Source organism: Triticum urartu, chromosome 7 (genome assembly GCF_003073215.2).
Source record: "Triticum urartu cultivar G1812 chromosome 7, Tu2.1, whole genome shotgun sequence".
In the NCBI taxonomy this organism is placed as follows: Eukaryota; Viridiplantae; Streptophyta; class Magnoliopsida; order Poales; family Poaceae; genus Triticum; species Triticum urartu.
Window position 1 is genome coordinate 464448511 of NC_053028.1, and position 27267 is coordinate 464475777.

Below are 27267 nucleotides of genomic sequence, written 5' to 3' on the forward strand. Positions count from 1 at the left end.
TTTTTTGAAATTACTACGTTCCCCAACAATGACATCCGAGCCAGGTTTTATGCGTAGATGTCATATGCACGAGTACAACACAAGTGAGTTGTGGGCGATATAAGTCATACTACTTACCAGCATGTCATACTTTGGTTCGGCAGTATTATTGGATGAAGCGATCCAGATCGACATTATGCGTACGCTTACGCGAGACTGGTTCTACCGATGTGCTTTGCACACAGGTGGCTGGCGGGTGTCAGTTCTCCAACTTTAGTTGAACCGAGTGTGGCTACGCCCGGTCCTTGCGAAGGTTAAAACAACACCAACTTGACAAACTATCGTTGTGGTTTTGATGCGTAGGTAAGAACGGTTCTTGCTCAGCCCGTAGCAGCCACGTAAAACTTGCAACAACAAAGTAGAGGACGTCTAACTTGTTTTTGCAGGGCATGTTGTGATGTGATATGGTCAAGACGTGATGAGATATAAGTTGTTGTATAAGATGATCATGTTTTGTTGAAGTTATCGGCAACTGGCAAAAGCCTTATGGTTTTCTCTCTATTGCATAAGATGCAAGCGCCAAATAATTGCTTTACTTTATCGCTATGCGATAGCAATAGTTGCAAGAGCAATTGTTGGCGAGACAACCATGTGACGACACATTGATATAGATCAAGATGATGGAGATCATGGTGTCATGCTGGTGACGATGGAGATCATTATGCTGCTTCAGAGATGGAGATCACAAGCACAAGATGATGATGGCCATATCATATCACTTATATTGATTGCATGTGATGTTTATCTTTTATGCATCTTATTTTTCTTTGATTGACGGTAGCATTATAAGATGATCTCTCACTAAATTTCAAGATAAAAGTGTTCTCCCTGAGTATGGACCGTTGCCAAAGTTCGTCGTGCCCAGACACCACATGATGATCGGGTGTGATAAGCTCTACGTCCATCTACAATGGGTGCAAGCCAGTTTTGCACACGCAGAATACTCAGGTTAAACTTGACGAGCCTAGCATATGCAGATATGGCCTCGGAACACTGAGATCGAAGGGTCGAGCGTGAATCATATAGTAGATATGATCAACATAGTGATGTTCACCATTGAAAACTACTCCATTTCACGTGATGATCGGTTATGGTTTAGTTGATTTGGATCACGTGATCACTTAGATGATTAGAGGGATGTCTATCTAAGTGGGAGTTCTTAAGTAATATGATTAATTGAACTTTAATTTATCATGAATTGTCCTGGTAGTATTAGCATATCTATGTTGTAGATCAATAGCTCGCATTTAGCTCCTCTGTTTTAGTTTTGATATGTTCCTAGAGAAAACTAAGTTGAAAGATGTTAGTAGCAATGATGCGGATTGGATCCGTGAACTGAGGACTATCCTCATTGCTGCACAGAAGAATTATGTCCTTGATGCACCACTAGGTGACAGACCTATTGCAGGAGCAGATGCAGACGTTATGAATGTTTGGCTAGCTCAATATGATGACTACTTGATAGTTTAGTGCACCATGCTTAATGGCTTAGAATCGGGACTTCAAAGACATTTTGAACGTCATGGACCATATGAGATGTTCCAGGAGTTGAAGTTAATATTTCAAGCAAATACCAGAGTTGAGAGATATGAAGTCTCCAACAAGTTCTATTGCTAAAAGATGGAAGAGAATAGCTCAAGCAGTGAGCATGTGCTCAGATTGTCTGGGTACTACAATCGCTTGAATCAAGTGGGAGTTAATCTTCCAAATAAAATAGTGATTGACAGAATTCTCTAGTCACCATCACCAAGTTAGTAGAACTTCATGATGAACTATAATATGCAAGGGATAACGGAAACGATTCCCAAGCTCTTCGTGATGCTCAAATCGACGAAGGTAGAAATCAAAAAAAATATCAAGTGTTGATGGTTGACAAGACCACTAGTTTCAAGAAAAGGGCAAAGGGAAGAAGGGGAACTTCAAGAAGAACGGCAAGCAAGTTGCTGCTCAAGTGAAGAAGCCCAAGTCTGGTCCTAAGCCCGAGACTAAGTGCTTCTAATGCAAAGGGACTGGTCACTGGAAGCAGAACTGCCCCAAGAATTTGGCGGATAAGAAGGATGGCAAAGTGAACAAAGGTATATTGGATATACACGTTATTGATGTGTACTTTACTAGTATTTATAGCAACCCCTCGGTATTTGATACTAGTTCAGTTGCTAAGAGTAGTAACTCGAAACGGGAGTTGCATAATGAACAGAAACTAGTTAAGGGTGAAGTGACGATATGTGTTGGAAGTGGTTCCAAGATTGATATGATCATCATCGTACACTCCCTATACTTTCGGGATTAGTGTTAAACCTAAACAAATGTTATTTGGTGTTTGCGTTGAGCATAAATATGACTTGATCATGTTTACTGCAATACGGTTATTCATTTAAATTAGAGAATAATTGTTGTTCTGTTTACATGAATAAAACCTTCTATGGTCATACACCCAATGAAAATGGTCTATTGGATCTCGATCATAGTGATACACATATTCATAATATTGAAGCCAAAAGATGCAAAGTTAATAATGATAGTGCAACTTATTTGTGGCACTGCCGTTTAGGTCATATTGGTGTAAAAGCGCATGAAGAAACTCCATGCTGATGGGCTTTTGGAATCACTTGATGCTTGCGAACCATGCCTCTTGGGCAAGATGACTAAAACTCCGTTCTCCGGAACAATGGAGCGAGCAACAGATTTATTGGAAATAATACATACTGATGTATTCAATCCGATGAGTGTTGAGGCTCGCGGCGGGTATCATTATTTTCTGACCTTCACAGATGATTTGAGCAGATATGGGTATATCTACTTAATGAAACATAAGTCTGAAACATTTGAAAAGTTCAAAGAATTTTAGAGTGAAGTGGAAAATCATCGTGACAAGAAAATAAAGTTTCTACGATCTGATCGCGGAGACAAATATCTGAGTCACAAGTTTGGTTCTCAATTAAAACAATGTGGAATAGTTTCACAAATTCGTGCCACCTGGAACACCACAGCATAATGGTGTGTCCGAACGTCATAACCGTACTTTATTGGATATAGTGCAATCTATGATGTTTCTTATCGATTTACCACTATAGTTTTGGGGTTATGCATTGGAGACAGCTGCATTCACGTTAAAAAGGGCACCATATAAACCCGTTTGAGATGACACCGTATGAACTGTGGTTTGGCAAGAAACCAAAGTTGTCGTTTCTTAAAGTTTGGGGTTGCGATGCTTATAAGAAAAAGTTTCATCCTGATAAGCTCAAACCCAAATTGGAGAAATGTGTCTTCATAGGATACCCAAATGAGACAGTTGGGTACACCTTCTATCACAGATCCGAAGGCAAGATATTCGTTGCTAAGAATGGATCCTTTCTAGAGAAGGAGTTTCTCTCGAAAGAAGTGAGTGGGAGGAAAGTAGAACTTGATGAGGTAACTGTACCTGCTCCCTTATTGGAAAGTAGTTCATCACAGAAATCTGTTCCTGTGACTCCTACACCAATTAGTGAGGAAGTTAACAATGATGATCATGAAACTTCAGATCAAGTTACTACCGAACCTCGTATGTCAACCAGAGTGAGATCTGCACCAGAGTGGTACGATAATCCTGTTCTGGAGGTCATGTTACTTGACCATGACGAACCTACGAACTATGAAGAAGCAATGGTGAGCCCATATTCCGCGAAATGCTTGAGGCCATGAAATCTGAGATGGGATCCATGTATGAGAACAAAGTGTGAACTTTGGTTGACTTGCCCGATGATTGGCAAGCCATAGAAAATAAATGGATCTTCAAGAGGAAGACGGACACTGATAGTAGTGTTACTGTCTACAAAGCTCGAATTGTTGCAAAAGGTTTTCGACAAGTTCAAGGTGTTGACTACGATGAGAGTTTCTCACTCGTATCTATGCTTAAGTGTGTCCGAATCATGTTAGCAATTGATGCATTTTATGAAATTTGGCAAATGGATAAACAAAACTACATTCCTTAATTGATTTATTAAAGAAGAGTTGTATATGATGCAACGAGAAGGTTTTGTCAATCCTAAAGGTGCTAACAAAATATGCAAGCTCCAGCGATCCATCTATGGACTGGTGCAAGCATCTCGGAGTTGGAATATACGCTTTGATAAGTTGTTCAAAGAATATAGTTTTATACAGACTTGCGGTGAAGCCTGTATTTACAAGAAAGTGAGTGGGAGCACTACAACATTTCTGATAAGTATATGTGAATGACATATTGTTGATCGGAAATAATGTAGAATTATTCTTCAAAGCATAAAGGAGTGTTTGAAAGGAGTTTTTCAAAGAAAGAACTCGGTAAAGCTGCTTACATATTGAGCATCAAGATCTATAGAGATAGATCAAGACGCTTGATAAGTTTTTTCAATGAGTACATACCTTGACAAGATTTTGAAGTAGTTTAAAATGGAACAGTCAAAGAAAGAGTTCTTGCCTGTGTTACAAGGTGTGAAATTGAGTAAGACTCAAAGCCCGACCACGGCAGAAGATAGAAAGAGAATGAAAGTCATTCCCTATGCCTCAGCCATAGGTTCTATAAAGTATGCCATGCTGTGTACCAGATCTATTGTATACCCTACACTGATTTTGGCAAGGGAGTACAATAGTGATCTAGGAGTAGATCACTGGACAGTGGTCAAAATTATCCTTAATAGAATAAGGATATTTCTCAATTATGGTGGTGACAAAAGGTTCGTCGTAAAGAGTTACGTCGATGCAAGCTCTGACACAGATCTGGATGACTCTAAGTCTTGATCTATATACATATTGAAAGTGGGAGCAATTAGCTAGAGTAGCTCCGTGCAGAGCATTGTTGACATAGATATTTGCAAAATACATACGGATCTGAATGTGGCAGACCCGTTGACTAAACTTCTCTCACAAGCAAAACATGATCACACCTTAGTACTCTTTGGGTGTTAATCACATAGCGATGTGAACTAGATTATTGACTCTAGTAAACCCTTTGGGTGTTGGTCACATGACGATGTGAACTATGGGTGTTAATCACATGGTGATGTGAACTATTGGATGTTAAATCACATGGCGATGTGAACTAGATTATTGACTCTAGTGCAAGTGGGAGACTGAAGGAAATATGCCCTAGAGGCAATAATAAAGTTTATTATTTATTTCCTTATATCATGATAAATGTTTATTATTCATGCTAGAATTGTATTAACCGGAAACATAATACATGTGTGAATACATAGACAAACATAGTGTCACTAGTATGCCTCTACTTGACTAGCTCGTTAATCAAAGATGGTTAAGTTTCCTAACCATGGACATGAGTTGTCATTTGATTAATGGGATCACATCATTAGGAGAATGATGTGATTGACTTGACCCATTCCGTTAGCTTAGCACTTGATCGTTTAGTATGTTGCTATTGCTTTCTTCATGACTTATACATGTTCCTATGACTATGAGATTATGCAACTCCCGTTTACCGGAGGAACACTTTGTGTGCTACCAAACGTCACAACATAACTGGGTGATTATAAAGGTGCTCTACAGGTGTCTCCGAAGGTACTTGTTGGTTGGCGTATTTCGAGATTAGGATTTGTCACTCCGATTGTCGGAGAGGTATCTCTGGGCCCTCTTGGTAATGCACATCACTTAAGCCTTGCAAGCATTGCAACTAATGAGAGTAGGACTCCCCCCTTGGCGCGCCCTCCTTGGCCGGCCGCCTCTCCTCCCTTTCTCCTTTATATACGGGGGCAGGGGGCCACCTCTAGAGACACAACAATTGATCAAGTTGATCTTTTAAACGTGTGCGGTGCCCCCCTCCACCATAGTCCACCTCGATAATACTGTAGCGGTGCTTAGGAGAAGCCCTGCGTCAGTAGAACATCATCATCGTCACCACACCGTCGTGATGACGAAACTCTCCCTCAACTCTCGGCTGGATCGGAGTTCGAGGGACGTCATCGGGCTGAACGTGTGCTGAACTCGAAGGTGCCATACGTTCGGTACTTGATCGGTCGGATCGTGAAGATGTACGACTACATCAACCGCGTTGTGCTAACGCTTCCGCTTTCGGTCTACGAGGGTACGTAGACAACACTCTCCCCTCTGGTTGCTATGCATCACCATGATCTTGCATGTGCATAGAATTTTTTTGAAATTACTACGTTCCCCAACAGGTAGGTCCATGGGGATGACCGTAGGATGCTCCGCATCATCTCCCCTCCCTTGGGAAAGATCCGACTTCAGATCGAAATCCTCATCACCATGGTACGGGGAGAGATCTTTGACGTTGAAGATGTCACTCACGGAGTACTGGTCGCGTGGGATGTCGATCTTGTAGGTGTTGTTGTTGTAGCGTGCAAGCACCTTGAAGGGTCCATCGGCTCGTGGTAGAATTTTGGACTTGCGTTTGTTGGGGAAGAGGTCCTTGCGAAGGTGTAGCCACACAAGATCTCCAATGTTGAATATCATGGGTTGCTTGTTGACATTGAGCTTGGTGGCGAGTCGTTGTACTTGGCGCTCGATGGTGTGCCTTGTATCTTCATGCATCTTCTTGAGGTAGTTGACTCGGGCACTCGCGTCCATGTTTGTGTGCTCTTGTAGCGGTAGAGGAAGAATGTCCAATGGGGACAATGGGTTGAAGCCGTAAACGACCTCGAAGGGGGACTTGCCGGTAGTTGAATGTCTTGCACGATTGTAGGCGTACTCGGTGATAGGTAGGCACTCCTCCCACTCCTTGATGTTCTTATTTATCAACACGCGTAGTAGAGTGGAGAGCACGCGGTTCGTCACCTCCGTTTGGCTGTCGGTTTGTAGAGTAGAGTGAAGAGAACAAAAGCTTGATTCCGAGCTTGGCGCACAATGTCTTCCAAAAGTAACTCAAGAACTTGACGCCGCGGTCCGAGACAATCGTCTTTGGCAGTCTATGAAGGCGCAAGATTTCCCTACAAAACAAATTTGCAACATGTGAAGCATCGTCTATCTTGTTGCAAGGAATGAAATGAGCCATTTTGTAGAATCGGTCCAGAACAACAAAAACGGAGTCCTTGCCATTTCTAGTTCTAGGCAAACCAAGCAAAAAATCCATGCTAATATCTTCCCATGGTTGGTACGGAATTGGAAGAGGCATATATAGTCCATGAGATTGAGCTTTAGACTTAGCTTTGCGACATGTAGAGCATCAGTTGGTGAAACGATTGACGTCACGAAACATCTTGGTCCAAAAGTAGTTCTTGGAGAGCGTGGCAAATGTCTTGTCACGTCCAAAATGTCCCATTAGTCCTCCTCCATGAGATTATTGCAAAAGTAACAAACGAAGAGAAGACTCGGGGATGCAAAGTTTGTTAGCTCTCATAAGATAACCATCCTTGAGGTAATATCGATCCCAAGAAGTATGCGTCAAACATTTAGCATAAGGAATAGCAAAAGTAGGATCATGCTCATACAAGTCTTTTATGTGATCAAAACCAATGACATTCAACTCAAGTTGTGTAACAAGCATGCATATATGGGAAAGCGCATCCGCCACAACATTTTCCTTACCTTTAATATACTTGATGACATAAGGAAATGACTCAATAAACTCACTCCATTTAGCATGACGCTTGTTCAACTTAGTTTGACCCTTAAGGTATTTAAGCGTTTCATGATCGGTATGGATGATAAATTCATGAGGGCGAAGGTAATGTTCCCATTCATGCAAAACTCGCACTAAAGCATATAGCTCTTTGTCATAAATGGGGTAATTGAGTTGCACTCCGGAGAGTTTCTCACTAAAGTATGCTATGGGGCGCTTCTCTTGCGTTAACACACCTCCTATGTCATTACTACTAGCATCACAATGAATTTCAAAATGTTTTTCAAAGTTGGGTAATGCAAGCACGGTAGCATGAGTAAGAAAATTCTTAAGCTCATTGAATGCGATATCTTGGGATGGTCCCCAAACAAAAGGTGCATTCTTCTTGCTCAAAGCATGTAAAGGAGATGCAATGGTGCTAAAATCCTTCACAAAACGACGGTAAAAACCAGCTAAACCAAGAAAACTACGCACTTGTTGTAAATTGGTTGGTCTGGGCCAAGTTTTAATAGCATTGATCTTAGATTCATCAACATGAACACCCTTAGAAGATACTACAAAACCCAAGAAAACAAGCTTATCAACACCAAAGAGGCATTTTTCCATATTAGCATAGAGATGCTCTGTTCGAAGAGTTTGTAGCACTGTTCGAAGGTGGATGACATGCTCTTTGAGAGATTTGCTAAACACAAGGATATCGTCGAAGTAGACAACAACAAATTCACCAGTATAAGGGCGAAACACATAATGCATAAGATGCATGAAAGTACCGGGTGCTTCCGATAAACCCATAGGCATGACTAACCACTCATACAAACCAAACTTTGTTTTGAAAGCGGTTTTCCATTCATCACCCTCCTGTATGCGGATTTGACAGTAACCACTTTTAAGATCAATTTTGGAAAAAATAGTGGCACCGTTAAGTTCATCTAGCATATCGTTAAGGCGTGGAATGGGGTACCTATAGCGAACGGTGATAGCATTGCTTGGTCTACAATCGGAGCACATGCGAAAGCTACCGTCTCTTTTTGGCACAAGAATGACTGGTACGTCACAAGGACTCAAACTTTCACGCACATGTCCATGGTCTATGAGATGCTTTACTTGCCTTTGTATTTCTTTGGTTCCTTCAGGGTTGATGCGGTAGGGAGCCTTGTTTGGAAATGGCGCTCCGGGGATGAGGTCGATGTGGTGCTCGATGCCTCGTAGTGGAGGTAGATCCGGGGGTAGCTCGTCGGGGAAAACATCTTGGAATTCCTGCAAAATAGAAGATAACATTAGAGGAAGATTGTGAGAGGTGTTAGCTTTTGGTGCCTCGTCCTTGCACAATAGGACATAGTGTAGGACACTTGATGGGTTCTCACACACTTCTCTCATCTCACGTTTGGTGGCAAATAGAACTAAGTTTTTCTTGTCGCTCATCGTGGAGGCACTCAATTTGGGCTTGTGGCGCTCACTCTCTTTTTGGTGGTTCGCTCGCTCACTATTCTCTCCATGATGGGTGGCTTTCTTGTCCACGATCACTTGGCTTGGAGACATAGGGCGTAACACATACTCCTTCCCTTTCATCTTGAAGCTATAGTGGTTTGTACGCCCGTTGTGGATGACACCTTGGTCAAATTGCCATGGCCGTCAAAGAAGGAGGTGGCAAACGGTCATTTGAAGGACATCACACTCCAAAGTGTCTTCGTAAGCTCCGATCTTGAAAGAAACTTGTACTCTATGCTCGACTTGGATGGTGCCGGTGTCGCTTAGCCATTGAACTTTGTAGGGGTGCGGGTGCTCCATCTTGACCAATTGAAGCTTGGAGCATAGTTCTTCACTTGCAAGGTTATGGCAACTTCCTCCATCGATGATGACCTTGACGGACCTTCCATTGATGCCGGCTTTGGTGTGGAAGATATGACATCTTTGGTCTTCTTCTTGTTGATGTTGAAGAGTCAAGACCTTGGAGACAACGAGAGCGGGGCTCAAATCTTCGTCACAAAAGACTTGATCATCTTCATCGTCGTTGTTCACTTGGCGACGCATGGCCACTTGCTCAAGGGCTGCCATTTCTCCTTAACTCATGGAGTCGTAGGTTCCTTCGTCGTTGAGGATCATGGTGCGCTTGTTTGTGCACTCAAAGGACTTGTGGCCTCGGCCGCCACATGTGAAGCATTTGAAGGAACTTGTCTTGATGGTCTCATCAGTTGGGGTAGATGATGATGAATCTTTCAATTTGAAGTTGCTTGTAGTAGGAGGACGACTTGAGGTTGTCGAAGTTTTCTTGTAACTCGACTTGTCGCCGTTGCTTGTAGGTGGCTTGGTTGAGGTAGACGGTGTTGGAGTCGTTGAAGCTTGGGTGTTGGAGAAGCCATAAGACTTGGATGAGAACTTGGCATACTTGAAGTCATCTTGCACTTGGCGTTCAGCTTTGGTGGCTTAATGCACTAGCTCGATGAGGTTTGAGTATGGTTGGAAGTCGGCAATCTTCTTGATAGGGTGATTGAGTCCGTTCAAGAAATGTGCCATAGTTTGCTCATCATATTCCGTGACATTGGCTCTTATCATGGCAATCTCCATTTCCTTGTAGTACTCTTCAACGCTCTTGGTTCCTTGCTTGAGTAGTTGGAATTTCTTGAAGAGGTCGCGGTTGTAGTAGGTAGGCACAAAATGTGCTCTCATGACATCCTTCATTTGCGCCCAAGTAGTGATGGGCGGTTCACCTTTGGCCTCTCGGCGCTCAATGACTTGTTCCCACTAAATGAGTACGTAGTCTTGGAACTCAAGGGATGCCATCGCGATCTTCTTCTCTTCGTCATAGTTGTGCAAACGGAAGATTTTGTCAACCTTCAATGCCCATGAGATGTACTCTTCGGGCATTGCTTCCGTGAACTTGGGCATGGTGAACTTTAGCTCGCCATATCATTGCTCGTCATTGTGTTGGGGTCGAGGATGATGACATCCATGTCGGTGAGGATTGACAATCTCAGTTGCTCTTGGCGAGGAGGGTTGTCGTTCTCATGTTGCTCTTGTCTTGGGGGATTTCCATTGTCTTCATGCTCGTGTTAAACTTGATGTTCTTGGCGAGCTTGTGGAGGAGCTTGTCAAGCTTGAGGAGGAGCTTGTCGATGCACACGTGCATGGAAAATCCTCTCTTGAGCTTCATCGCGAAGCGCTTCTTGGTGTAGACGAGCTTGTCGGCCTCGGTTGGCTATGGCTCGACTTGAATCTCGAAGGGAACGTTGCGCCTCAAGTGCTTGAGCTTCTCGAAGTTGTTGTTCTTGGTGTTGTGCCTCTGCATCTTGTGCATCTTGGTGTTGTCGCACTCGCTTCTCTTGTTCTTGTTGTCGTTGGCGTTGCCGTTCTTGTGATTGCACGAAAGTCGCTTGGTTTTGACAATGTCAATGGTCTTGAGAGTCGGTGTCGTGTAGAGGATTGCGGTTTGCTTGATGATCTTGACGTGCGGCACGACGAAGAGTGTTCGATGTCGGGGTACTTGAGCCAGAGATAGTGTCGTCTGAGTGTCGGCTTGAGCGGCTCTGTCTTGAGTAGGACGAAGTGGTAGAAGAACCGTTGACCAACAAGGCACGAATCTCGTCCATTCTTGCATCATTCTCGTGCTTGTGGTCGAAGTAGTCTTCACCCATTGATAGTTTCTCTTGATGCAAAGCTCGTTGTGTAGCAAAGAGGTGTAACTTGGTGATGTAGTTGTTTGGGTCGTCGTCTTGCTCAAGGAAGAGTGGGTTGGTAGAGGAACTTGGCCTATCCATCATTCCAAACAAATATATGTGAGTGGGAGAAAGAGAAGAACCAATACCAAATGTACCTTGACATATGTTGAAGATGGAACAAAGATCACTCCAATGTGTAACAAGGAAATAGCACAATTGGTACCAATTCTTGTCGGTTTCTCACACCTACACAAGTAAAAGCTTATGGTGGAGCTTGGTTATGATGGTGGCACAAAATTTGATGCAATTGTTAGTGAGCTTCAATAATGTTGGAAAAGATTCACAAATTTGAAAATGCAACAAGTAGACCAAGCAAGGTAAGGTACACGGAAACACACACGCAAATAGATAAGTGGGGTCGTGCAACCAAAGTTGAGCCAAAATGTGGAATCCACGAAAATGCTCTTGTTGCACAACAATAGAGAGACGCTAGCACGATTGCACAATAGGTGGATACGAACTTGTGCACAACCTACTAAGCAAAAATGCAACGACTTCTATCCCAAGTATGCTATATGTATGGTATTTCGGTGGTATGATCCAAGATGATCGAGCATGATAATCTTAATGTTGTATGATGCTATGGTTCTTGCTTATAAGGTCTGTGCGTATCTTTCCTCTTTGCTTAAAAGCTTGTTTGGCTCTTTCTCTTTTGAGCTCTTTTTTCATGCAATGCTTCACGAACCAAGATAGCATTTGTGTATGCAATGACAATTTTGTGACACAAGAGATGATACCAAGATATGCACCACGATGATATGGTATGCTATGGAAAGTATGATCACTAATGTGCACAAGTCACGTTGCCGGCAATACTCAAAGGCTAGTCTCGATGGGTAAGCTACGCAAAAGTAAGGCTATGGGGTTATCAATGCAATTGCAAGAAAGTAGGATGATATCACGATACCAAGATGATACCAAGGTGAGGTTGATACCAAAATGATGTAGCCGTTCGTAGTAGTCCTTGGCGAAGATGAGCGGCGGTGATGTCGATGTCGAACCATACCTAAATAGCTGAAACACAATAGGACACGGGAACCGTAACTTAAATTCTCAAAGCAAAACAGGTCAAGCTTGTCGGAGTTGGTAGCGGGAGAGCTGTGGTGGTGCTATGCGGAAGTGGTTGGGTTATGCGGAAATGGATGTGGGCACCGGAACAAAATTGGGCGAAAGTTAGGAGGGAAACGAGGCGGTGGATGGAAATGATGCCGTCAGGGGCCGGATGTCCGGGCCGAGGGCCGGATGTTCAGGGTGGCCGGATGTTCGGGCTGTCGGGCCAGATGTCCAGGCCCTGGATCCGTGGACGAACTCGATGAACGCCGCGTGGAGAGGTCAAATCCGAAGCAAAATTCCGAAGATTTTGTGGATGTAAATTGGGGAAAAGATGGGGGGGGGGGAAGCTAGACCTACCTGCAACACACGAAATCCGCGGATCAAATCCAACAAAACTTCATCACACCAACAAATCACAAAAAATTGGGCTATTTTTGTGAGGCAATTTTCGAATTAGGGATAAAAAGAACAAAATCTGGCTAGAAAACACAATGGGGAGGCTCCGAAATCGTGATCAACGAGGCTCATGATACCAAGATGATGTAGGGTGGAACCCTAGACGGCCGATCTTTCACGATATGAGCGGATCCCAACTAAGAACACGAAGAACACAAGGGGATCACAAGGGAAAACACAGGAGGAACTCTAAAACCAACAAGATATAGTCACACATATGCTAGATCCTAGGAACACGAGAGGAGATACAAGATCCAAATGCAACAAAGGACGATACAAAGGGTAATTGGTTCTTCTCCGTGAGAGGTCTTGATGGGGCCACCCAAGAGGGGGTCTTGAATCCAACGTGGATCGTCTCCGTAGAGGGGCCGCGGTCTCTCTCGAGGAGCAGATCCGTATGGATGAGCAATGATCTATCTCACATATGAGCTAAACCAATGCTAACCCTAGAAAGAGGGAGGAGGAGGAGTATATATTGTCTAGGGGGGGCGAAAGGGTACATGGGCCTCGGCCCTTTACTATGTGCAGACAGACGGGGCCGGATGTCTGGGCGACGGCCGGATGTCCGGGCTGAAAGGGTTCAGCCTCGGGCATGTTCTGTGACGGGTGCCGGATTTCCGGGCGGGGGCCGGATGTCCGGGCTTTCGGGCCGGATGTCCGGGGCCTGTAGACTTGGCCGCTGGCTCCTTGGCGCTGGTGACGTCTCCAGGGGCTGGATGTCCGGGTCTTGGAAGTTGCACTTGACTCTTTCCGATGATTCTCCTCGTCCATGAACTTGCCGGCTTGTCCGCCTTCATGAGCATCTCCGGGAGGGTCCTCTTGACACCTAACCATGCATAGCATAGGTAGTAGCCATGTGTCGAGTGGATCATATGTGATATCACTAAGGAAGGAAGTCACCTCGTTCTCGAGAGCTCTATCTCGTGCTCGTGTCATAGGTCCTCTTTGCTCTTGATGAGACGATGGTAGGTCCATGGGGATGACCATAGGATGCTCCGCATTAGTTGCTCTAGAAATATTTAGCCAGAGGTGAAGTCGGACTCTTACAAACTTTCTTAGTGAGTATAAAGGTACTCATCGAGTAAGTGGGAATTGCCTGAACCACTGACTTTAGTAAGGTTTCACATCCTGCACATGTCAGCAGCTTCTTAGACCATCCTTGCATCTTGCCACGGCCCTTTCCCCGATGTGAACAAAGGCACCACTTGTAATGCGACCAATAGCTATGGGCAGCCCCAAATAATGTTCGCTGAACACATCCACTAAAATCTTTAAGGTGACTTTCAGCTGTTGCCTTAACTGAGCAGGTGTGTTCGAACTGAAGTAAACTGAACTCTTATCACGATTGACACACTGCCCCGAAGCCTCTCCATAAATTCTAAGAATCTCATCCAGTCTTACAACACTCTGGTTTGTCGCACTGAAGAAGATCAAGCTATCATCTGCGAATAGTAGGTGTGTGACCCAGGGTGACCTGTAACTGACCCTTATACCTCTGTCAATATGCCCGCCAATATGATACTTTAGCAGGGAAGAGAGGCCTTCTGCACATATCAGGAATAGATACGGCGAAATCGGATCACCTTGTCTAACTCCACGAGAGGGTGTGAAAAAGGAAGTAATTCTCCATTGACTCGAATAGAGAACTACACTGAAGATACACAACCAAACACAGACCATGCTGAAACCTAGTCTTATGAGAATGGCCCCTAGAAAATGCCACTCTACTCTGCCATAGGCCTTCATCATGTCTAATTTGACAACACAAGCGAAACTCTTCCCTTTCTTCCGCCTCCTCATAGTGTGCACACTTTCATATGCCACTAAGACATTATCAGTTATTAGGCGTCCGGGAACGAATGCACTCTGCTCTCCACTAATAACCACAACCATAAATGTTCTCATCCGATTGGTAATACATTTAGCTGTGATTTTGTACAAGACCAGACAAAGAGCTATTGGACGATACTTGTTGGGAAATGTAGTAGAAATTTTTTTGCGCCTATGATCACCCAAGATCAATATGAAGATGCATAACGGGTTGGGATCACGATCGCTATCGTCACCGAGTTGCAGCGGAAGAACGTGTCGGTGTAGACCATACTTGGAGTCCCTCAAACCATCAATGAACAATCCCTCGTACCGCCCACGAACATTCCCTCGAACCGAAGACCGAAAGCATGGCCTCTCTACTTGGTTGAAAGCATGCAACCTTCACGATCCGACAACGCTTCGCCGTCCAGAGTTAATCATCGCCGGAGAATTATAGGAAGGAGATTAGAACCACATAGGGCATCTAATTATGAGGACAATAGGATTAGCCTAGGTCTAATTAGTTAATTAGGACCAACTAGGACTAGAAGAACCAGAGGAGGCTCCAAAACTTGTGTATCCAATACAGCAAAAAACCCTGGTATTATTCATATCTGGATTTCTCTTTTTTGTTTCTCAATATACATTTCAATTTTGGACCTGAAATTTTTAGGGGATGTAGTGACATTCGTTGTGAACATTCTCATTTTTTTTGGAATATTTTGAAACATTTAAAAATATTTTTTGACATTGGAGCACTGGGAGTACCACAAGGCTGGGAGCACCAGATACTTTGCCCCTGCTATAACTAGCTCTTCTCCCTCCTCATTTGTCTCTTCTAATTCTAACTCAGCGGACGTGCGGTGGGCGGGGTGAGGATTTGCCGATAGTCGGTTTTCTCAGCCGCGGCCCCACCTGACAGTGAAAATGCTAAGACAACAAGCGTTCCCTAGCTTGAGCGGCGTGCCGGACCGACCGTGGAGTGATCCCGAACGTGTGGTGTGCGATGCGAACACGGTAGTCTTTACCTTTTTAACTTGTAGATAGAAAATGCCACGCCAATGCGCGCTCAGCGGCGGGCCAGAACGATAGTGTGAGTAGCGACGCGAACAGGACGAGCGTGATGTACTTGTTCCATTTTCTTATTTTGAACTCGTGACATGTATGTAACGCTAATGCTTAGTTTTGAATTTATAAGTTTGGTTTTCACACCAATATATATAGTATAATTTGATAGGTTGGGTCTCGTACGTAATTCTGAAGTCAAAATTTGGGACAAAACACGATGGTGACCGGTAAATCAGGACGAAGACACTGATACTTCATATAATTAACGCCAAATAAGAGCAAAGGGATCACATATGTGATTTAAGACTAGAATAATAATGCCATACACTAACACATTAAGGCCACGAGGCGATGTAGTGCTGGTTACAGGAGGCAAGAAGAAAGATGCATCCATCGACTACCTCCTCCTCCTCCTCGACTCAGGGCGCTGGCCCACCGAACAATGACTGAGGAGCAGCGACTTTCATGGCGAGGTCAACGTGCTTTTGAAACAATGGCGTCCAAAGATTCCAGCCGGTCATAGAAGGCCAACGTCTTTGGGTTGTCCCTGGCCCTATATTGGCCTATGTAGATGATTTCCTTGTAGACATGGATGTGTAGATCGGCAGTTTGTTGCATGGCGAGGCGCTGCGCAGCGAGCGCGACCTCAAGGTGGGCATTCTTCGCCGCGACGTTCGACAGCTGCATGGCCACCAGTGCTTGAAATAGGTCGTCAGTATGGAGGACGATGAGGGTGGGAGGCAACGAGGAGCCTGGGTGCATGGGCTAGAGGAGTACAGCAAGGTCGTCCGCGCGCTTCTTGACAGCGGTGAACTTGCGGATGGAGCGGACTATCATCTCGTCAGTGCAAGAGGCGAAGTGATACGTCTCCAACGTATCTATAATTTTTGATTGCTTCATGCTATACTATATTATGTTTTGGATGATTAATGTGCTTTGTTATACACTTTTATATTATTTTTGGGACTAACCTATTAACCGGAGGCCCAGCCCAAATTGCTGTTTTCTGCCTATTTCAAAGTTTCGCAGAAAAAGAATATCAAACGGAGTCCAAACGGAATGAAACCTTCGGGAACGTGATTTTCGGAACAAACGTGATCCAGAGGACTTGGACCCTACGTCAAGAAAGCAACCAAGAGAGCACGAGGCAGGGGGGCGCGCCTACCCCCCTGGGCGCGCCCTCCACCCTCGTGGGTCCCACGTTGCTCCACCGACGTACTTCTTCCTCCTATATATATACCTACGTACCCCCAAACCAACAGAAGCATCCACGAAAACCTAATTCCACCGCCGCAACCTTATGTACCAGTGAGATCCCATCTTGGGGCCTTTTTCGGCATCCTGCCGGAGAGGGCATCGATCATGGAGGGCTTCTACATCAACACCATAGCCTCTCCAATGATGTGTGAGTAGTTTACCTCAGACCTTCGGGTCCATAGTTATTAGCTAGATGGCTTCTTGTCTCTCTTTGGATCTCAATACAAAGTTCTCCACGATCCTCGTGGAGATCTATTTGATGTAATCTTCTTTTGCGGTGTGTTTGTTGAGACCGATGAATTGTGGGTTTATGATCAAGTTTATCTATGAACAATATTTGAATCTTCTCTGAATTCTTTTATGTATGATTGGTTATCTTTGCAAGTCTCTTCGAATTATCAGTTTGGTTTGTCCTACTAGATTGATCTTTCTTGCAATGGGAGAAGTACTTAGCTTTGGATTCAATCTTGCGGTGTCCTTTCCCAGTGACAGCAGGGGCAGCAAGGCACGTATTGTATTGTTGCCATCGAGGATAACAAGATGGGGTTTATATCATATTGCATGAGTTTATCTCTCTACATCATGTCATCTTGCTTAAAGCATTACTCTGTTCTTTTGAACTTAATACTCTAGATGCATGCTAGATAGCGGTTGATGTGTGGAGTAATAGTAGTAGATGCAGGCAGGAGTTGGTCTACTTGTCACAGACGTGCACTGGTAGAAAAAGGGCCTATAGTCCCGGTTCGTAAGGGCCTTTAGTCCCGGTTCCGGAACCGGGACTAAAGTGTCGGTACTAATACCTCCCCCCTTTAGTCCCGGTTCAATCCAGAACCGGGACTAAAGGCCCTCCACGTGGGCAGTGCGCAGAGCCCAGTCAGGAGACCCTTTGGTCCCGGTTGGTGGCACCAACCGGGACCAATAGGCATCCACGCGTCAGCACTTCTGTGGCTAGGGTTTTTGTTTTTTTTGAAGGGGGGGGGGGTTGGGGGTTTTGGGGGGTTAATTTAGGTGTTTCATATATTGTGTTAGCTAGCTATAATTAATAGAGAGAAGTGTCCTCTGTTATGTCCGTGCTTGGTCGACGCTACGTACTATACACACGTATAGAGAGGACTAGACACGCTAGCTAGCTAGTAAGCAAACGAAGGAAACAGAAGATCGTCATGAACATATATGCATACAGAGAGAAGTGATATCGACCACCTCTCCTTCTCCGAGAGATTGGTCGAACAACAAGTTCTCGTATATCTATCTGACACTACCGGCTACATATATACAATAATTATCTCTTACAAATATAATCATACGGACTCAGGGTCCACATAGAATTCTCCGTCTTCAGGGATCACGTGGTCAAGAAAGAATGCCGCCAATTCCTCTTGAATTGCTCGCATGCGAGCTGGTGCTAGGAGTTCATCCCGCTTCCGAAACATCTAATTTGAAGAAGGGGGTCAATACATATATATATATAAATGAATGAAACTCAACACAAATGATGGTAATAAAATAAAATTGTGAATGTTGTTATTTATGTACTTCATATTGTTCGTTAGAGTACCCGCCCCGCTCACAGGTTGTGTGGCGGATGGACTCGCAGATGTAGTATCCACAGAAATCATTCCCTTGTTCCTGCCACAACCACTTTACAAGAAATAGAGGTCAATCAAACTGATAAGCAAGAATGCTAAATGGTATTGATGAAACTAGCACTTGAATCACTAGGAGATGCGTGGAACATGCTACTATAGTACTTACTTTCGGGTGTCTAAATTCCAGCTCCTTCGGCAGCCCCGGAACTGTTTTGGTGAATTTTCTCCAAACCCTGCCGGACAAAGAAAACAATTACTTGATATCAGGAAATGAACAAAGTTGCTGATATGGTGGATAATGATCGATTTAACTTACTTCTTGAGGATTTCAGTCATGTCCGCATACTCCTGGGGATCTTTTCGTTTAGAGTCCAAGACGGTTACTACTCCCTGCTCAAGCTTAATCTCTAGGAGAATATAGTGGAAACTGCACACACATGCATAACTCATGAATTACATTACTATAACCTTGACTAATATATAAGGGAAACCGAATACGCACAAGACAGTAACACTCACCTGAAGTTGTAAGGAAAGAGTATTATATCTTTGTTTTGATTTATTACGAACGATCGTAGCAAGTTGGCCTCGGTAGCTGCGGCATGAAGTTTAACCTGAGTTGCATCTATGAGATATGTGTTAATGAACCCAATATCACCGACTTGTCTTTTCTTCAATTCGGCGATCTTCAATCTGCATAATATAGTGAGGATGATTATAAATACATGCAATGAAAGAGCTAAGCTATATAGAGAAACTTAATGACAGAAGTAGTACTACTTACAGACAGTAGCAGGCGACCGTTGTTTTATCGAGGGCCAATTGATTGAAAAACTGATAGAACTCCTCAAATGGAACAGGCAACAGATCAATTCCAATGAGGTCATGCTCCTTTTTAACTTTCACATACAAAGTACTCCTCCTCCCAGAGTCTCTGCTGATTTTCAAGTACCAATCATGCAATCTTCGCATCATCGTTGATAGAGATCTTTCATCTTTGACGAGAGGCTTCCCGTACTCGTATCTTTGTATCTGCACGTCCATGGGTTCATAATGTACTTCGTCGGGCAGGTAATCTGCAAGATTGCTATAACCGGGCACCATCCTCGGATCATTAGCGACGTTGTGGCTAGGCACCTTGAGCGGGGGGCACGATTGCTTCGCTTGTTCGCCGAGCTGGGCAATTTGTTTCCCAGCTCGTCGTTCTTTCAGCCTTTGATCACTGACAGTACTTCCCGACCGCTCCGCTTCGGCAAATTCCTTTCCAATAATGCAGTCATAGTTTCCTTTCGGCGGATCAGACTTCGGTGGTTTTGTCAGGGCAGCCAGAGTGCGCTTCACTTTCACCCGATCTACCTTCTCCTCCGGAGGTGGATGTTTCTTTGCTTTCACCCCTTCAAAGAAGTTCCTCACTTCTTCTCGCGCGATCTCGGCGTTCTCCTCCAGGGTCCTCTCATATGGTAACTTTTCTGGAGTCTTCAGAGAAGGACCGAATCTGTATGTCCTCCCGCCTCTGGTTGTACTGCTAGACGCCGACCGAGCAGACGGAGCGGTTGTCTTCTTTACTTGCTTAAGAGGCGGAGGAGAAGGACTACGACGTGCCGGAGCAGCTGGAGCGGCGGCAGGTCTCTTCCGCCCTTGCTGACGAGGCAGAGAAGGAGGAGGCTGGCTGCTCGGGCACGTCGGCGCAGGCGGAGTGCCGCCACGTGCCGGAGAAGGAGCCAGCCGAGGGCCCTGATCGTCACTCGCCGGAGGAGGAGGCGGTGGAGGCGGAGTGCCCTGACTCGCCGGAGGAGGAGGAGGAGGCGGTGGCGTCCAGTTCGGAAGGTTGATGAGCTCCTTCCGCCATAGGCATGGAGTCTTCAGAGCAGACCCCAGCCGAGTCTCCCCTTCACCGGTAGGGTGGTCAAGCTGGAGGTCCTCAAATCCCTCCGTTATCTCATCCACCATCACCCTAGCATATCCTTCTGGAATCGGCCGGCAGTGAAAAGTTGCGCCGGGTTCAGTAGGATAAACAGAGCCAACAGCCGCCTTGACCTTCAAATTCATCCATTGCGTCATAAGGTGGCAATTTTGAGACTCCGTTATAGCATCCACGGGATAGCTGGCAGGAGCCGTCAAGGCATGCTCCAGCTGAAGCAGCTCGGTGGAAGCCACGCTGCTTCTGCGCTGAGATGGAGGGGTAGCTTCAGGGGAGGCTTCGGCAGTACGTTTGCTGCGATTTGCTTCTCGTTCCTCTATCGCGTCTACCCTTGCTTGCAGCGCCTGTATTTGGGTCTGCTGCACTTTTTCCCTCCTCTCATGGGATTTGTAACCGCCTGCGTCCGGAAACCCAACCTTCCACGGAATGGAGCCTGGCGTGCCTCGTGTCCGTCCAGGGTGCTCAGGATTCCCGAGGGCCATTGTGAGCTCGTCGTTCTCTCTGTCTGGAAAGAACATCCCTTCCTGCGCTGCTTTGATATACTGCTTAAGCTTACTGACTGGTATGTCCATTTGATCGTTCGTCCAAATGCACTTCCCTGTTACAGGGTCCAGGGTTCCGCCAGCCCCGAAGAACCAAGTCCGGCAACGGTCTGGCCAGTTAATTGTCTCTGGTTCGATCCCTTTATGAACCAGATCATTCTCAGTCTTGGACCACTTAGGTCGGGCTACGAGGTAGCCACCTGACCCCGTGCGATGGTGAAGCTTCTTCTTCGCAGCATTTTGCTTGTTTGTCGCCGACATCTTCTTACTCTTTTCTGATGTCTTGTGGGCCACAAATGCGGGCCAGTGATCTCTGATCTTCTCATATCTGCCCTTGAATTCTGGTGTCTCATTATTTTCGACAAACTTATTCAACTCTTTCTTCCACCTCCTGAATAGTTCTGCCATCCTCTTCAGAGCAAAAGACTTGATTAATTTCTCTTTAACTGGGTTCTCTGGATTATCCTCAGGCGGTAGGGTGAAATTTGACTTCAGCTCAGTCCAAAGATCATTTTTCTGCATATCATTGACATAAGACACCTCAGGGTCTTCTGTAGCCGGCTTAAACCATTGCTGGATGCTTATCGGGATCTTGTCCCTAACCAGAACCCCGCACTGAGCAACAAATGCGCTCTTTGTCCGGAGGGGTTCAATAGGTTGGCCGTCGGGCGCGATTGCTATGATCTCAAACTTTTCATCCGAGCTCAACTTTTTCTTCGGGCCTCGTCTCTTTACCGAAGTTGTGCTCGATTCGAAGGGCTAGAAAAAAGAACAAAGACTTAATTAATATGTGTACATACCAAGACAATGAATGCAACAATCAGCTAGTCAGCATAGGCTTAACTAATATATATACCTGGCCGGACTCGGTTCGGTCACCGGAGCCGTCATCACGGTCTCCTTCTTGCACCGGCATTGGGTCACCGGAGCCGTCCTCATGTTCTTCTTCTTGCACCGGCATTAGGTCACCGTAGCCAGCTTGTTCACCCTCTCCTTCCAGACCATCGGTTTCTTTGAGAAACAACGAGATGGCATCACTTCCTTCCGCGATTATGTCCCTCAACAACGCTTCTTTTGTTGCTTCGTCTAGGGTGGTGTCCATAGTTTCTACAAATATTTACAACATGGCAATTATTATTCAAACATGACAGATGGATATATTAGTGCCAAACATAGAACTAGCTACCTAATCATAGTAAGCTATCGGGAGGGGGTATATATCGACAACGACGACACTACATCTATGTCCCTCGACGACCCTCGTTCCCGATAAAAAAAAGAGGAAGAAGAAGAAAAAAAAGAGGAGAAGAAAGAATAGAGAAGAAGAACTCCTCTATTCTTTCTTCTCCTCTTTTTTTCTTCTTCCTCTTCTTTTTTTATCCTCTTCTTCCTCTCATGTTCGAGAGGATCGCTGAGGGGTCGGGAGGTTGCCTAGTGTCAAAGGATTCAACAAAACCATGTCTTCATCATTAGGCGAAAGTAACATGTGCATGATGGTAAGAAGCTCTTCAAAGTTGTTCTGGAACGGAGTCCCAGATAGGATAATTCGCTTTTTGGTACAAAGTTCAGAAAGAGCCTTCCGAATATCGCTATTTGGAAGGCCTTTGCTGAATTCGTACCAAAAGGCGAATTATTCTATCCGGGACTCCATTCCAGAACAACTTTGCAGAACTTCATACCAACATGCCCTGGTTACTTCCGGCTAATGATGAAGGCATGGATTTCTTCAATACTTTGACACTAGGAAACCTCTCTCGACCCCTCGGCGATCCTCGACCCCTCGAACCCTCGACGACCCTGGAACCCTCGACCCCTAGACGACCCTCTTCTTCCTCTCATGTTCGAGAGGATCGCCGAGGGGTCGGGAGGTTGCGTAGTGTCAAAGGATTCAACAAAACCATGTCTTCATCATTAGGCGAAAGTAACATGTGCATGATGGTACGAAGCTCTTCAAAGTTGTTCTGGAACGGAGTCCCAGATAGGATAATTCGCTTTTTGGTACAAAGTTCAGCAAGAGCCTTCCGAATATCGCTATTTGGAAGGCCTTTGCTGAATTCGTACCAAAAGGTGGATTATTCTATCCGGGACTCCATTCCGGAACAACTTTGCAGAACTTCGTACCAACATGCCCTGGTTACTTCCGGCTAATGATGAAGGCATGGATTTCTTCAATACTTTGACAATAGGAAACCTCTCTCGACCCCTCTGTGATCCTCGACCCCTCGAACCCTCGATGACCCTCGACCCCTCGAAGAGGAGAAATAAATAAGAAGAAGAAAAAATAAGAAAAAAAGAGGAGAAGGTATTCTATTTTCTCTTCTTCTCCACTATTCCTTTCTTCCTTCTCCTCTTCTTTTTCTTCCTTTTTCTTCTTCTTATTTATCTTCTTCTCCACTATTCCTTTCTTCCTTCTCCTCTTCTTTTTCTTCCTTTTTCTTCTTCTTATTTATTTCTCCTCTTCTTTTCCTCTCCTCTTCTTCTTTCTTTCCTCTTCTTATTTTCTTCTTTCCTATCCTTCTTTTTCTAAAATTGTAACTTTCTATATAAAACTTTCCTATCGGGAGGGGGAGAAGATCGAAGAAAAAAAAGAAGAAAAAAAAGAGGAGAAGAAGAAAGGAATAGAGGAGAAGAAGAAAAAATAGAATTTTTTTCTATTTTTTCTTCTTCTCCTCTATTCCTTTCTTCTTCTCCTCTTCCTTTTCTTCCTCTCCTCGTCGAGAAGATTGAAGAAAAAAAAGAAAAAAAAAGAGGAGAAGAAGAAAGGAATAGAGGAAGAAGAAAAAATAGAATTTTTTTCTATTTTCTTCTTCTCCTCTATTCCTTTCTTCTTCTCCTCTTCCTTTTCTTCCTCTCCTCGTCTTCTCCTTCTTCTTCTCCTTCTTTCTCTACTTATTTTCCTTTTCCTTATTTTACTTTTTCCTCTCCACTAACATACAATGCACTAACCTAAAATGCAACAAACATAAAATGCACTAAAGAGGCTCAACTAACCTAAAATGCACAAAAATGCTATCAAAGAGGGGGTATATCGACCCCCCTCATGTATCCACATACGTACATCTATACATACATACATTTCTCATATATAAATACATACATTTCTCATATATAAGTTTTTCTTCTTCTTCCTTTCTTCCTTCTTCCTAGCTAGATATATAAATTTTTGCATATATAAAATACATATATACTTGCATATATGTATAAATTTTTGCATATATAAACTTTTGCATATATAAACAGAGCCTCGACGGCGGCGGCTCACAACGGGGCGGCCGGCGAGGGCGACAGCGGCGATGGCGTCGGCGACGACCACGGCGTTGGCGGGGGCGGGCGGCGGGCGGCGTCGGGGCAGCGCCTGGCGGCGAGCGGCGACGGGGCGATGAGGACGGCGGGCTCGGGGCAGCGCGGGGCTCGGGCGACGGCGGGGGCGGCGCGGGCGACGTCGGGGCGGCGCGGGGCGCGGGCGACGACGTGCGCGGGCGACGAGGACGAGGAGCAGGGCATCGGGGCAGAATGAGGAACTGAATGAAATTTTTGACAAGTGCTGTATATATAGCAAGAGCATTGGTCCCGGTTCGTGGCACAAACCGGGACTAATGCCCCCCTTTAGTCCCGGTTGGTGCGACGAACCGGGACCAAAGGCCAATTTTCGGCAGCCGAAAGGGCGGGAAGCGAAGGCCATTGGTCCCGGTTGGTGGCACCAACCGGGACCAATGGCCTTGTGCTGCATCGCTAGCTGAAGTTTAGTCCCACATCGCTAGCTGAAGGGCGCCGTCACTTGTTTATAAGCGCTGCTGTGCCTCCCCATTCGAGCTCCTCTCTAATGCAGGCTTTCGGGCCTAAACTTGTTACTGCCTGTGGGCCTATTGGGTTTCTAGTCGTATTCAGGCCGTGGAGGCCCAGTAGGTGGCATTTGTTTTGGTTTTTTCTTTTTTATTTCTACATTTTTTTGGTTTTTTATTTTTTTATTTCTACTTAAAACTAAATACTTACAGTTTTTTAGTGATTTCTTTTTGCTTTTAGGTGACAAAAATTATAAACTTTCTGTTAGTGCCATTAGTTTTAAATTTTGAATAGTTTAAATTTGAATTTTTAAAAATTTGTGTGAATCACTAGTTTATGAATAACTTTACTATAAAAATAGATTTTTTTTCTATTTATTTTTTATTTCTACTTAAAACTAAATACTTATAGTTTTTTAGTGATTTCTTTTTGATTTTAGGTCACAAAAATTATAAACTTTCTGTTAGTGCCATTAGTTTTAAAAATTTGAATAGTTTAAATTTGAATTTTATAAAATTTGTGTGAATCACTAGTTTATGAATAACTTTACTATAAAAATAGAATTTTTTTTCTTCTTTGCTATTTATTTTTTATTTATAATTACAATTAAATACTTATAGTTTGATTTTAGGTCACAAAAATTATATTCTTTTTGCTATTGAAGAATATTATAGTTTTATTTTAGTTGATCATAACATAATATTTTAATTGGTTGTTTTTTCATAAAAGTTTTGTAGTTCATTCTGTTTGCTATTAATTCATTATTTGAGCTAAATGACTCTGAAATTGGAAAGCATTTCAAAATGAACTCTAAAAAGGATGAAAGTTGGCATGGTATCATAATTTCACTCACATAGCGTGTGCATGTATAAAACGGACAATGGTAGCATGTTCGTCTGTTACAAATTTGGCATGGTATCATCATAATAGTTGCGGGAGAAAGTCTTCACTTTTTCTTCGCTTGTGTCATTTGCTTATTGCGCCGTAACCATGGATAATCTTCATTGTTTATCAGGATGCTTGGGTCAGCCTTGACATTGAAGGGAGGAATTTCATGAAACTTTTCATAATCTTCAGACATGTCTGTCTTGCCGTCCACTCCCAGGATGTCCCTTTTTCCTGAAAGAACTATGTGGCGCTTTGGCTCATCGTATGATGTATTCGCTTCCTTATCTTTTCTTTTTCTTGGTTTGGTAGACATGTCCTTCACATAGATAACCCGTGCCACATCATTGGCTAGGACGAACGGTTCGTCAGTGTACCCAAGATTTTTCAGATCCACTGTTGTCATTCCGTACTATGGGTCTACCTGTACCCCGCCGCCTAACAGATTGACCCATTTGCACTTAAACAAAGGGACCTTAAAATCAGGTCCGTAGTCAAGTTCCCATATGTCCACTATGTAACCATAATATGTGTCCTTTCCGCTCTCGGTTGCTGCATCAAAGCGGACACCGCTGTTTTGGTTGGTGCTCTTTTGATCTTGGGCGATCGTGTAAAATGTATTCCCATTTATCTCGTATCCTTTGTAAGTCAATACAGTCAAAGATGGTCCCTTGGACAACAAGTACAACTCATCACAAACAGTGTTGTCACCTCTGAGACGTGTTTCCAACCAACTGCTGAAAGTCCTGATGTGTTCACATGTAATCTAGTCGCCGCACTGCTCCAGGTGTTTGGAGCGCAGACTGTTCTTGTGTTCATCGACATACGGGGTCACCAAGGTAGAGTTTTGTAGAACTTTGTAGTGTGCTTGAGACCAAGAATATCCGTCCCTGCATATTATTGAGTCTCTTCCAAGAGTGCCTTTTCCAGTCAGTCTCCCCTCATACCGCGATTTAGGAAGACCTATCTTGTTAAGGCCAGGAATGAAGTCAACACAAAACCCGATAACATCCTCTGTTTGATGGCCCATGGAGATGCTTCCTTCTGGCCTAGCGCGGTTACTGACATATTTCTTTAGGACTCCCATGAACCTCTCAAAGGGGAACATATTGTGTAGAAATACGGGCCCCAGGATGACAATCTCGTCGACTAGATGAACTAGGACGTGCGTCATGATATTGAAGAAGGATGGTGGGAACACCAGCTCAAAACTGACAAGACATTGCGCCACATCACTCCTTAGCCTTGGTACAATTTCTGGATCGATCACCTTCTGAGAGACTGCATTGAGGAATGCACATAGCTTCACAATGGCTAATCGGACGTTTTCCGGTAGAAGTCCCCTCAATGCAACCGGAAGCAGTTGCGTCATAATCACGTGGCAGTCATGAGACTTTAGGTTCTGAAACTTTTTCTCTGGCATATTTATTATTCCCTTTATATTCGACGAGAAGCCAGTCGTGACCTTCATACTGAGCAGGCATTCAACGAAGATTTCTTTCTCTTCTTTCGTAAGAGCGTAGCTGGCAGGACCTTTATACTGCTTCGGAGGCATGCCGTCTTTTTCGTGCAAATGTTGCAGGTCCTCCCGTGCCTC